General features: G+C 39.2%; 1 long non-coding RNA gene across 3 annotated transcripts in view; it reads right to left on the reverse strand.

The window, feature by feature from the left end:
• Positions 1-2,101: 2,101 nt before the first annotated feature.
• Positions 2,102-14,245, reverse strand: part of LOC139676745 (uncharacterized) — a 147,004-nt gene continuing 134,860 nt past the window's right edge. For all 3 annotated transcript variants that reach the window (XR_011698721.1, XR_011698720.1, XR_011698722.1), the window contains 3 exons: positions 13,479-13,657; positions 6,021-6,197; positions 2,102-3,862 (listed from right to left, as the gene is read on the reverse strand). This is a non-coding gene — a long non-coding RNA (uncharacterized lncRNA). The remainder of the gene's footprint in view (positions 3,863-6,020; positions 6,198-13,478; positions 13,658-14,245) is intronic.

Raw genomic sequence — 14,245 nt, forward strand, 5'->3', positions numbered from 1 at the left:
TTCAGATTTTCTGAACTCACAGGTTGTGAAAGTGAGTTAACTCTGGGGCAGTGGTATCACTTGTTGTGTGAGCACCAAGCACTTATCCAACAGACCCTTACAAGATATGAGTATCTGACGGTCATAAATGATGATAATAAATATCAAACATTGAGCCAGAACAGTCTAATACAACTCTTACAGCTGGGGTGGCACTTCAAATGATAAAATACAGGCTTCTCACCGGCAATTGTTTCGGTTAGTGGAAAGAGTTTTGTCAAAAATATGGTGTTTTGCCAAAGAAAAAAGGCACTGATACAGCTTTCTGTAGTTTCACACTACGTAATTTGCCATTGTGAGAGGTAACAGAGTATATATCTGACTTGTCTTTTGCCCTCTATCAATTCTACCCTCATTTGCTGGGGTTTTGATTTTAATGTAGCCTGCTCAAGAGGGAAGCACCAGCCACAAAGTTCAGTTTGTAACTTGGATCACAGTTTCCCCAGAGCCTGCTGAATGAAGTGCTTTTGCTTTAGGATCCTCTCTAGAATTCCTTTATCTCATTTACAGTCAGGCGAGGGCAAAAGGAGAGGTGCTATCTCCTATTTTGCTTCTGGTCAGGCCAAGTCAGGGTTCCATTCCATTACCTTTCTTGCTTGTGAGAGCTGCATCCATGATGACAATCAGCAGAGCTATGGAAAATTACGTAGAAATATTATCCAAATGGAAGTTAGGCTTCAGATTTAAGAGTGTCCCTTTCCTAATTATGAACTTTTTTCTTTAATTCTCTCTGCTGAAGGGTTGTATCTGAAGTGTGTTAATATAGAGGTTATTTCTTATGTGAAGTGAGTAATTTCATCACTAGGTCTAATACAGGGTTGAATTTACTTTATCACCTACATTTAATCGTGGACTTACATGTCCTAATTACTTCACAGGTGAACAAAAATAGCAGGATGAATATAATTCCTTACATGTGGTTCAACATCCTTTTCAACACTTTCACATGCTGAGTTTTCATTTGTTCTTAGAAATGGTTGATTTCTAAAAAAGTTACAGTATGAGATGGAACCTTTTTTTGCCAGTTATGAGATGAATGGGTGACCCCTGGAAACAGGTTGGCCAAGTTAGAAGGCACTAGCTAATAATCACTTCATCAAATAAGAAAATTAATCTGCATCCAAAAAACCCCATTGAAAAACAAAAACACCTACAAAATTGCTCCAAACAAAACACAACCAAAAAAACCCTGAAAATAACCACACCCCCCCCCCCCCCCAAAAAAAAAAAAACCAGGAAAAGCAAGAACTTGCGATTGCTTTTTAAAACTGCAAGTCTTAAAAGTAAAATCTTCAGGCTCTGTTCCTCTCCTGAGATTAATTTTCACAGAGGTTAAATCAATACCATCAAGGGCAAAACCTGAAAGCCAGACAATGCCATCACCATTTCTGTTCCTTAGAGTTGCTATGGATTACCTATTTATTGTTTCAAACAGTGTAGAAAAAGATTGTGAATGCCATAGGAATGTCTAGAGGTCTGTTCTGTTCCCTTGACACAAAAGGGTGTCATTCTCCATGGGCCCTGAGATATTACTGCAATGAACTTTATTAATAACAACTAATGATGCACAAAGATGACCTGATAAGATATATACATATATAGGGACATAATATCATCAAAATAAATTATCAGAACAACCCTTTTTGGTTTCATACTCAATGTGATAGATTAGGATCTGATTTCATGAGGTTTTTTGCCATGCAGAACCTTCAGAAAATGTTGGAAATTGGGCATTTACTAATATGGACTTCTCTAGGAGTCCATAGAAATAAACTTTTCTTTGGTCAAAACTCTTGGCTTTTCCAGAGTCACAGAGTGGTTAAGATTGGAAGGGACATCTGGACATTGCTGCCGGTAGATCCACACTATGGATTCTTTTTAGAAATTGTTGGGACAGGAGGGAAAATGTTTATATTTACACTAACAGATAAGATTATAAAAAAGTCCTAACAACTTCAGCACAGGGGATTTTCAGGGAAATTAATGACTAGCTGAGTTAATGGTCCTCAGCTTCATGTTGGCCCATCAACTCTCCCAGTCAGTCATTAATTCCCAGGAAATACCCTGTGCCTCGATTATTATTGCTTTAATATATAAAATTCAAGTTAAAGGCTTGACTTAATGTTTAGCCACTATAAAGGAAAGCACAAGGAAATGTTCCCACTGGACATATTCACTGTCAGATATATTTTTATTGACCTTATTTTGTATAGGTATTTAAATAAAGGAATTGACTACTCATTTACCAATTTGTTTAGATTTTACTACTCAGTACACAAAAAAATCTTCTGTTCATCTTTGACATTCATTTAATATTTCACTAAGGATACCTTATCTGAGTTCAAATATGACTGAATGTGCAAAATATAGACATGACTACATTTAATGATAAGATGAAGAAATTAAAAATTGATCAGAAATAGTTTCATTGTAGCTAATTAATATCATAGTAGTGAAAAAAAAATAGGAAAAAAAAGACATTAACTGTTTACAATCTCCAGCAGAAAGTGAAAAATCAATTACTATTTTGGCCCCAAACCAACTGAAAGGTGGAAATCTTCTGGTGCCAGTTGTCCTTGTGAAATTTCTGCCATTATGACGTCTACCACAGGGAAAACTGCTGTGGACAGGATTTTTTCTGCCATGTTCTGATAAACCTGAGTTAGATTCAAATTTTTGAAAAAAAGCAAAACCAAAAAAGTCCTGCCACCTGGATATAGTGTGAGTTCTGGTCTAAAAGCATGATTTCCAGCAACGCTAAAAATATCCTGGTTCTTTTATTGAGTCATTTTATATGCTACTTAATTACTCATCAAATGTGCTTGCCCATATTTTAAACAGAACCAGTTCACTCTCCTTCAACACATCAAGAGAGCAACTGAAAAACCCCTACTTTCTTCAGTATTACACTCGAACTGTTGGTGTTCCTCTTTCATTCACTGGCTGAATACTGTACTCTTGCCACTGTGGAAAACAGCTGCACATGAGCTGAAAATCCTGTTTCTGAAACTTTAATATTTCATAGCCAAATCTCCTTTCTGGTGCTGCTCCATTAAAGCCAACAGAGTAACAATGGGAATAGATTTGACATTGTTATATGACTGCATACTAAGGTGAGGTTTGACTTGATGAGCACATCAGATAAAAGCATATCAGAATCACTACTGGATTTCTGTATTAAGTTTTCAGGACTCTGGCAAGTGTCATGCAGTCACTGTCATGCATTGTTGAAGACAGTATACACTTAGAAGTCCTTGAGATGTGAGATGATGCTAAGTCAGGCTAAAATATGAGACAAAAGCTGCTTATAAAGGGATTCAGACAACTTAGTCTATATTTTCACTGATACTCACTGGATGAGTGACATTATATAAGTCACCTGAACTGTCTCTGCATCAGTTTTGCCAGACTGAAAAATGGGAAAAATGCTTGTAAGGTAAAGCAAGAAAAAAACCCCCACTTTATTGTCACTTTTAATTTGATACTTCACACTGGCAGGCCTCCCAGTGCAATGCTTGCAGTGAAATTCTGAGCTGCAATCAATTGTCCCTTCTGTGGAATCAGGGGCTGGGATCATGCAGGTGTTGGAAGCACAGTGTGGAGTCACACTGTTCATCCATAGTCAATTTTGGGTTGGAGCAAGGAGGTTATGTGGAACCCAGGAGGTGCATGCTGGGCATATCTTCAATAGAGATGGTCTGGGTTACTTGTCTTGCAGAACAGACAGCTGGCTGCAATGACGGTGTGGCAAAATCTCTCAAATAGCCAAGTCCAGTACTGTTAAAATGCATCCAAAGTCCAGGCAGCCTATTCTCATCCCACCCTGCAGAAGGGGAAAGACAAAAATAAAAAGCTACAGAGAAAGAAGAAAAGTGTCAGGCATCCTGGATGTGGCCCCACTGAGCACCCTGCACAGGTCTGCCTGCAGGCTCAGGCAGATTTCAGTGCATTCATCCACCCCCTGACTCTGGTGGGAACAACTCCTTCATTACAGGAAAGGGCACTTGGACTTCATGTGAGCCAAGGAGTACCTTTAGATATGATGCACAAATGTCAGGTCCCCTACAAAAATCTGCTTTTCAGACTGAAAATCTGCTTTTCAGACTCACCATGCAGGACAGAACTTCTCTAAAGTTTCCATTCTTGAAACCAGTGTTTCTTGCCTTCTCCTGATGAAACCTTTGAGATGTATTGAGTAATACATCTGGACATTTGCATTGCTGATGTCAGCTTTACAAAACTGCCAACTCTGCTTTTAATGTGCCACCTTCTCCTTTCTCAGTTGGTGATCTTCCCCCACCTTCAGTGTCACCTGTATCACGAGTACCTTTGCTAGACAAAAGGACATGACCATGGACATTTATCACACCATACCATGGAACAGGGGAATGGTGGTGTCTTAGGGCCACATTGTGAGCCATGGACTGTCCTGCAGGACCCAGGTAAGAACACTACAGGAGACAAAAATTCTTAGCTGTGTGTCTGTCACACCCTTGCTCCACTCAGCAGATGAGGCAGGTTCTGTATCAGAGCCAGCAACTGACCTTCTCACAGGACTCAGGTGTGGCAGATGTGCAACAAGACATGGAAGCAAAGATTTGGGAATAGAGGGTACAGGAGAGGCACAGAGGAGAAAATTTCTTGTGAGGGTGGGGAAGAAGTTGACAACAGGGGAACATGGATCTCATTTGAAGAAATGCAGTGAATACCAGCAGTCATCACTGCTCTCAGCACATGAAATTGGTCTGCAACGGGGAAAAAGTGGGACTGTACTGGAGACCAAACCATTATTTCCAGCCTACTTGGTGATTGAAAAAACCTGCCAGACATTAGCTGAGCAGGAGTCCAGCACAGGGAGTTATGTCCAGCTCTTCAGATAGCCTGAAGCAGAGGCTCTGTGTGCTTCCAAGCTGATTCCATCCATCTCAGTGGGGTGTTCAGGCTGAAGGCTCATGATGATAATTGAAACATCAACTTCACAGCAAACAAATATCATTCAGCTCTACAGACCTTTTTACATTTATAAAAAGAAAACATTTTAGCTACCATGGTAGGTAGGTGCAGTGTCAGTCATTTGCTAAACTGGTACAGATCTTCACCTCAAAACTGTGTAAAAGTATTACTTAGTTTGCATTAAAAAAATTCTCAATATTCCTGTAATACCACAAATGTAAACATTTCATAGCTGTTAAAATTGTTTGTTATGCCCTCAGTCAGCTGCAAAATTATCTGCATTTAATATGTTTTCAACATTTGGTCATTATTTATTAAAATATTATACAAGAAATTTTAATAATTTACCCTGTATTAATTTACTTTATAGTAATTTCTACAATACAGTGAAATTTTCCTCAGTGCAAATAATGCTGTCAAATGAGAAACTGAAAAACAGAGGGACTTGGAGGTAGGTTTCATTGAATTTAATAAAAGCTAATAACAATAATAAACAAACAGCACAGCTATTCTCTGAAGGCACTGGATTGCATAGAGAACAATGAAGAAAAGCCATATGTGAGTGCCTGTCTCATGATACTCCATCTTCTCTTAATATCAGCCATGGCCAATTCATTGCCAGGTTTTTCAAACAATACTACTGTGCCTAATTAAAGAATAGTCCTGGCTGATCCAAAACTCTACCTCAGATTATTTGTGAGAAAATGAATTGTGAGATTATTTCTCAGGTGCCACAGAGCACCATGACCTACTGACCCCTGGTCATGGCAGGGAGGTTGGAACTTGGTGATCTTTGAGTTCCCTTCCAACTCAAACCATTCTATGATTCCATCTTCCTGCTTTGGGAGAGCAACCCTTCTGCCAGAGGGGTGAAACAATTCCAGGGATAATGATGCACGGAAAGGCCATGCACCAGGAGCACGTCCCTGCCAACACCTGGGGGGCTGTTTCAGCCTGGGGAGGTCTGGGAACTTTGGGAGGTGTCTGTTGTGAGTACAGCTCTGGCACAGTGAGGTGCTTCCTCTTACTGCCTGTTTTGAAGTCAGGCCACTGTGATGCCTCCAAGAGCTTCATCTTCAGTGTCTCACCTGGGACTACAACCCTCTTATCTCAACAACCAGGATGGGAGCTGGCAGGCTGCAGGTGGGACTGGCTCTCCTTCTTCCTTTTAGCTCGGGAGGGCGATCACCAACACACAAGTCAATCTTGAAAGGAAATTATTAATACAATTTAAAAACAATGACTACCACAATCCATTCACTTCTTACCCCCTTCAGTAACTCATCAGACACTTTTCACACACTCCTTTTTTTCATTTGTTCTAAGTTTTTCAAAAGAGCAAAAGCTGGTAACACTACTGGCCAAGTCATATTTTCCTCCTGTCAGTTAGTACTATTTTGGAAGGTATACAGAATTATAGCTGCTCTTTTTTTGTTTGTTTGTTTCAAACGAAAGTTTGCTAAACACAGCCTGAAATTGCAAATAACTTGCTGTGAAGCTACAGTAAGCAGTTCAAAAGAGCATTCTGGCAGTAAAATTATTTTTAGCCAATTACATTCTCCATCTCTGTCTCTCTTATCATTGGCACTGCTCTTTAAGTAACCTGCTTGTTAACATTTTAGAAGTAGCTCGCAGAGGCCTTGATGTGGTTTTATGTGCTCTTTGCCTTCTAAGGACTCTACGTGCAAGTTTGTTTGCATACATTTCTCCTTAGGCTGGGTCATGCAACACCAGGGTGCTGCACAGCTCACCCAATGACCTAACATTTATTTTTATATAGGTTGAAATTATGGTTTTTAGCCGGTGTCCTGCAGACTATTACTGTGTGCCCATCTTTCTTTAATACCAATAATCAATCACCATCTAGGCAAGGACTTTCTGAGGATGCCAATACAGCATGGTTGAAATCTACTTTATCAGATTATCTTGACCAAAGAGTTTGCCTTCTAGGATCCATTAAATGAAAAAAAAAAAAAAATGACATGCTCTCTCTAGGTGTCCAATACTCTCTTCATTGCATTGGCTGGTTTATTTGGCCTCATGAGCTGCTTCTCTGTATCACAGCTCTGCCTGGAACTCCCTCGAGCTGTTCTCACTTTGGCAAAATCCAAGTCTAATAGGGAAGCTTAGCCCACTTAGTGACTGTGCACGGGGAGTTCACCTCCCTGGTGAAATTCAGTTCCATCCACAATCTCTTTTCATATATTCATATTTACACAAAGGCAGCCTTCACGCTCCTGACTCCATTTGATCTTCCACGTTGTCCCTCCAAAGAGCTTAGCTCCTTTTTATTCAAATCCTTCCCAGATTCACTTCCATTGTTCATTGTAGATGCAGTCCCTTGGCATAATGAACTCTCTCACAGCTGTAGCAACCATTGTTGAATTGTCAGTTCTGTTTAAAATGTCAGGATTAACTGTTACCCAGTTGGTCATCTGAGCAGGAAGAGGTGCCCCATGGGCTCATTTGCTGTTGCCTGGCACATGGGAGATGTGAAAGAGTTCTGCAGGGCAGCTGGGCAGCACCACAGTTAGGTGGGTTGACAATGAAAAACTCTTTTTTTTCATGATTAAATACCCTATGAATATCTAAATGAGAAAAATAAAAAAAATGAGTCTATAATTTTCCACTAAGTCAAGTCCATGTTTTGTACAAAAAAAAAAAAAAAAAAGTTGGTGCTTTACTACTAGAAATAATTTGTTAATCCAAAAAAGTGGCTGAGACTTTCAAGCTTCAGGATCTGTGCCTTTTCAAAACAAATACTGCAGTTTCACAACACTTGCAACACAGCCTGATCAATGTCAGCATGCAGCTTCACGTATGGATCACTGCAGCTGGAACTGCTCTAGATGGAATTTTTGAAACAGCGTTACTCAAAGTCCATAAAATGCATAGAGAAACAGAATTCTGAAGCCAAACCGTTTTGAAACACAGGAAGCACAGTTTTCTGATTTGGATTCGTACTCAGACTACAAAGAACATACTAGCATGAAATGGATTGACTAATGTGCTGTTAGAGATACTACAGATTTTCTGCATAAATAAGTTCTACAAATCTTATAGTTTCATCCACTGCCAGTCTTACTATAGCATTTCTTCCCCTAGAGAAGAGATCATGATTTGGAGATATTTGTCTCAATTAGTTTGCTTTCCAGTTTAAACATTTTTACAATTTAAGATAATTATATATCATTTAAAAATAAATTTACAGAAAAAAAGTCTTATTAGGATTGTTTGCACTCAATTTAAATAATTAGTCATAGTTATTATAACATGTTAGACTGATAGTATCTGCAGATGAGATCAATTTATCAGTTGTTGATCACGGTTCAAAATACAGTTAAAATCCCAAGAAACTGCATTCCAATACTGAAAGCACAAAACTGTGTTATTACAACTGAACTGGAGCACCGGTACTGGGATCTGACTGCCTGAATGTATTCCTGGCAAAAATATCCAGCCAGAAATCATAGTTAGGAGACTCAGATGTTGCTTGCTTTCACTTATTTTAGGTAACACAAGGACATAGGATAGAGATTATACTGATATACATGTGGGAGAGTATTAAAGCCAAGAAGCCTCAAACACCAAAGAAAACAATATTTATGATCCTCTGGGAATAGCAGCACTATGTTACAGTCAGCAAAATGTCTCATGAGGAATGATGGCCTCAGACATCTTTGCAAATTACTAGAGACAATTTTTGTATTTTGTAGGGCCAGGACAGCTTTTACTGATAGATTTTCTCTATCTAGGAATATAAATGTCATACTAAAAATAAAGTTGAAGGCTGAAATGGAAGGTTTTACAGTCCATTGTCATTGCTAAAATAGAAGTACAATTTCTCTATGCATCCCTAAATATGTTTCTTTTCTAATTAGCCTGAGAAGTGAAACAGAATTGTTTGCTGGAATATATATTTTAATATATTTTTTTAATAGAAATTCCATTTAATCTTTCCCTATTTGTAAGATTTCACATACTGGATAGAAACTGCAAGTGCTTGTTTTAGTGTCCTACCAGGATCATGTTCTGCTGGCTGTGAACTAACACACTTCATGGTGATGCTGTGAGTGCAGCAATTTCTCTCATTGTATGCAGAACTGGAAGAGCACAGAGTGTCACACATTTTAAAATACCAAAGTGTTTGTCTTCTAAAATATCCTTTTCAAACATTTGTTTCTTTTAAAACTTCTTTTCAAAATATAGCTTTTCAAGTTTGCTCTTAGATATCATTTTTTATTTTAATGAAAGTAAATACAAATACACTCTCTTAGTCCCAGGTGTGGGAAAGGTTTGATAAATCTTGCCAGTAAGGTACATCTAAATTATAATTGATCCTAATTTTCTACCTCTCTGGAACACCAGGAAGTCAGTGAAATAGCCACTGGTTTTTGTTCTTTTACTTCCTTTCTGTTTTAGCCTGTTATCTTTCAGGCCAAGAGCAGGTTCCCTGATACTGAAAAATATAAAACTGAAGTTTTGTACCTGCATATTAATTTTGGTTCCCAGCTTGTCTTCTGGACAAAGAGGATTAAATTCCATCTCCCTTCCAGACAGTTGCAAAACACCTGCCAACGTCAATAGGGCCAGAATTTCACCCAGAAATTTCACTCCATGCTACCTGTGAAGTTTCTGCACGGGGTGCTGGCGTGTCCCCAGCTGGAGCTGTGACTGCTGTGCTGCCAGAGCTCTGCAGAATCCCAGTGGGATGAAGCCCAGAGGACGAAGGGCAGGGCATGCCCTTCAGTGATTTTAGTTTTCTAACCAGTAAATGGACATAACTCAGGGAGGTTTCTACAGCAATACCTATTGGAATTTCTCTTTTCTTGCCTTTTCTTTAACAAGGTAGACCTCAGCATGGATTCTTATTGATTATTATTAAAAATGTATCTTTTTTCTTTTATATCTACTTTTCCAAGTATAAAACTGAAGTACAAATACATATCTCCCCAGATTTAATCTGTTATGTCATACATTTATAATTTTACTGCCCTTTAAGGTTAAAAAAAGAAGATGGAGTTGTGTGGCTTGGATTTTTTACTGTAAGAAAATGAAATTAAAATACAACTATTTAATAATTCAATACTGGTGTTTATACATATATCTATATATATTTGTATCCATGCATATATATATTTCCATATACATACAAATGCACACGCATGTGATTAGAGTTTGCATGCCTAAGCATTAAATTGCAGACTATCTTTCCTGAGATAAAGCTATTTTTTTGACCTTTTTTAGCTGAGGATGATACACCCTTCACATGGCTGTTGGACCGGAGGAATGCAGGAGCAGTGTCAAGTCCTTGTCATGCATGCGTCACGGAACTTGAGTGCTGTTGAATCCACAAAACAGCTCACTATATGCTCTACACAGAAAAAGAAAATAAATCTAAATGTGACTGTACTTATTCAATGAATTTAAAAATCTTAGTGTGTCCAAAATTCACTTCTTTTGATGTCAGTCCATCCAAGTATAGTCTCATGACCATATGCCTCTCAGTCAACTTCCTCTTTGCTAGAGTCATGAAACCCAGCTGGAAATGATACATTCTGTGGTTTAAGAGCTCATCAAAATTTAGGCTGAACATTGTCAGACACATGATTTAAACATAGCATTTTTGAATTCTAAGAAAGCATCAGTTCCTGCGTACCTCCATTCTAACATTTCCTGGGGATGGCAAAGCCCTTTACAGGAGCATCACTTAAGTCCAGAGAAAGTTGAACATCTGCATGGGGCAGCACCTGGGCATAGAGGTGCTGAGAGAGACTTGCCATGCCCCCTACCATGATCCTCTTTTAGGTCTCCCTCTGTCCATCAAGACTGTAAGGGAAATGTATTTACAAATAACAGAATTAGCTGTACCACGAGATTAGTTAAGATCTTTTTTAAAAACACGTGGGCTGGCCCCCTCTCCACCACAAGCCTTATAAATAACTTGCTTCCTGGCTGTTGTGTTGACAAACTGAGCTCCTTCCACCACCTCCGCCACCCCCACCTTCTCCCTTCACAAACACATGTTAATTCTCCCAGGACTTCAAAGTTTATTATCAAACATTTTGGGGGGGCCGAAAGCGAACAGGAAGAAGGAAAGAGGAACTAGAATATTCATATATGTTCAAAATTTCAATTAAAGACAAATCCTTTCTTGCTGCATGCTGGGATGCACAGGAAACTAAGCCCCAACCTGTTCCAAAAGTGACACAAAATGTTAGCATGGAGTTGCTCTGCAATGGTTGGAAACTTTGAACTTCATAAATCCTTCAGAAATTATTTAAGTGACACTGGAGTGGATAGAAATCCATCCAGGTGTTGCACAGAGCTAGATGCTTCCAGCCCGTGTCTTGCTCAGCTATCTCAATGACACTCTTTTAAACTCCCATTCCAAGGCTTTCACACTCTCACTCAAAGGTCAGCTAATGACTGACCTTGTGAAAATCCCTCTTTAGTGCCAATGATTCCATATGCAGTGTACCAGAAAGTAAAATATTCCCCAATTCAAATGCAAAAGCCTTACTTTATATGGTATGCACGAACGTAAAATATCTTCCAGTAAGTGCTTTATGCCCAGTGCTCTAAGGAAAGGGCTGAAAGGTTTTCTTTCTGCGTCGGAGTCATTAAGGTCCAGAAATAAGCAGTGAGAAGTTTCATGTGACTTCCCATAAATGTGTAGCAAGCTAAATGTGCAGATTTGGAGTTAAAGGGTTATCTCTGTCTCTTGTTCAGGAGTCTCCCAAATGCTGACTTGTTTTTTACCTATACGAAGCATCTGATGTCACTTTTGTGTGTGGGTGGAAAATGCTGTACAAAGGTTAAGCAAGTTCTTTCATCCTTGCTCATGAAAGTAAGCTCGTATTGCATTTCCAGTAACTAAGTGCATTACTATAACAGGTTGGGGATTTACTTTCTGCATACGTATGTACCTCTGGTGACTAACTGGCCATGTGCTCTCCCCATTCCTCTTAATATTGCTTAAATTATTGCTTAATCTGAATGCTCTTTTGGCCTGAGTTTATAAAGGCAGTGCAGCCAACAATTCCAGCTGTCAGTAAGTAGCCTCTGTAGCACGGAGCCACAGAACCTACACCTGCTCTGCATGCTACAGAAAGGAGCTTTTTAGAAATTCATGTGCAAAGACTGCATCACATAAAATAGCTTATTTCTTCAGCCATGTACTTAAACAGAGAAACATCACTGAGTCCAACATAGAAGCATCCATTTGCATTTGAGCATAGGAAAAATCCCACTGGCAGTAGCTTAATATTAAGCAACTGATTATGTTTTGCTAGATGGAGATCTAAAAGAATCTGGAAATCACTGGAGTTATCTCAGTAGATATTGTGCACTAGAACTATCCAAAAGCCTCTGATAATGTGTTTGGGGATTTTTTTCTGGAAAGGCTGTTCAACACCTGTGGAGAAACACTCATGGCTGAGGGATGGAGGCCATGAACAACTTGCACTCAGAGATGCAGCAGAAGGTTGAGGAGTTTTTGTGACTCATTTTTTTTGCAAGTGTAGTTCCTGCACTTCAGGAAGGTAGGTGTATCAGCACGGAGATCATCACTACTACCTAGCAGAGGCTGTGCAAGCCAGGAGGGCCCGCAGCCTCCCACACTGCCTTCTGCTGCCACTTCACCTGAGCTGGCAAGTTCAAAGGCAGCTCAGATGTGCCTGCATGAGCTCCAGTAACAGCTCTGCACTGACAACTGGAGCACAACACAGAAGCATGAAATGAAGAGTAAGAACAAACAAACCAGATGGCCTGGCAGAAACTGAGTCAGGGTGTCCCCATGTCTTCTGGCAGGGCCATTGATGGGAATGAACCCAGGAAAGGTCTATGTGCTTTCGTGGGAGCATCTGCAGAACACATACACAGACACATGCAGAGTCATAGAGTCATTTGAGAAGGAAAACACATCTAAGATCATCAAGTTCCATTGTTAACACAGCACTCCCAAGTCCACCACTAAACCTTGTCCATGTCACATTTAAACTTTAACATATAGTAATTTATGGTTTAGAAGACCAATTATTTTTCTTTCAAACACCTCCCGGATTGGTGACTCCACCACTTCCCTGGAGTAGCCTGTTCTAATGCTTGAAAACCCTTACTGTGAAGATTTTTTTCTTAATATGCAGCCTCATCCTCCCCTGGTGCAACTTAAGACCATTTCCTCTGGTTTCCTATCACTTTTTGCTTGGGAGAAGAAACTAATTCCCACGTGGTTACACCCTCCTTTCAAGTGGTTGTAGAGAGCAATAAGGACCCCTCTGAGCCTCCTTTTTTTCCAGGCTAAACACCCCCAGCTCCCTCAGCTGCTCCACATCAGACTTGTGGTTCAGACCCTTTCCCAGCTCCATTGTCCTTCTCTGGACATGCTCCATCACCTCAATATCTTTCTTGTAAGTGAGGGGCCAAAAATTGAGCACAGTACAATAACGGCTAAAATTGAGGAAAAAGATAGTGACAGCCCTTACAAGACCAGGTGAATGTCAGCCCACTACATTAAATAAATACTGGAAAAGCGGTGACAATCAGCAAGAAGAGTTTGGAAAGTCAGAGACACTTCAGTGACTTATAAACTGGGACATTCTGGAAAAGGTTCGGATCTCTCCTGACGACAACTCTGCAGGAAAGCTTCTGTAGAGAGTGTAACCTGGGGGGAAAAAAGACAAACAATGTATTATGAGGCATAAGACACAGGGTGGAAAACATTACAAACAGTATAATGTGATAGGCAAATGAATAATACGCTGCCAACTGGCACACCATGTTCAGCTTTGGTCAGTGCTTTTAGAGGAGATAACATGGTAACAGAAGGGATTCAGATAAAAAATAATTAAAATAAGTAGAGGAATGAAGAATTTTCTATGCAAAAAGATAAAAAGGATTAGGTCCATTTAATTTAAAGACAAAATAAGAAGGAATATATTAGAAGCTGAAATATGATGACTGTAATACAAATGAAATATCCTGTGCTCCTATTCAATTTTTCTCTCATTCAAAAAGTGGAAACATAACACAATAAAAATCCACAAGAAATGATAAAAGACTGAAATTTTTCTCACAACACAAATACAAAATTATTTTGTGGAACTCTTTGTTCTAGCAGGACTAAAATGGACTAAACACTCTTAAAAAATTAGAATATGCAAATTCATTAAGTTCAACAAATATTTTTCAAGAAGTTGTATATACATCATCTTTATTTTAAACAGATCCTTGTCTGATATCACATGTAAAT

Source organism: Pithys albifrons, chromosome 1 (assembly GCF_047495875.1).
Source record: "Pithys albifrons albifrons isolate INPA30051 chromosome 1, PitAlb_v1, whole genome shotgun sequence".
Taxonomy (NCBI): Eukaryota; Metazoa; Chordata; class Aves; order Passeriformes; family Thamnophilidae; genus Pithys; species Pithys albifrons.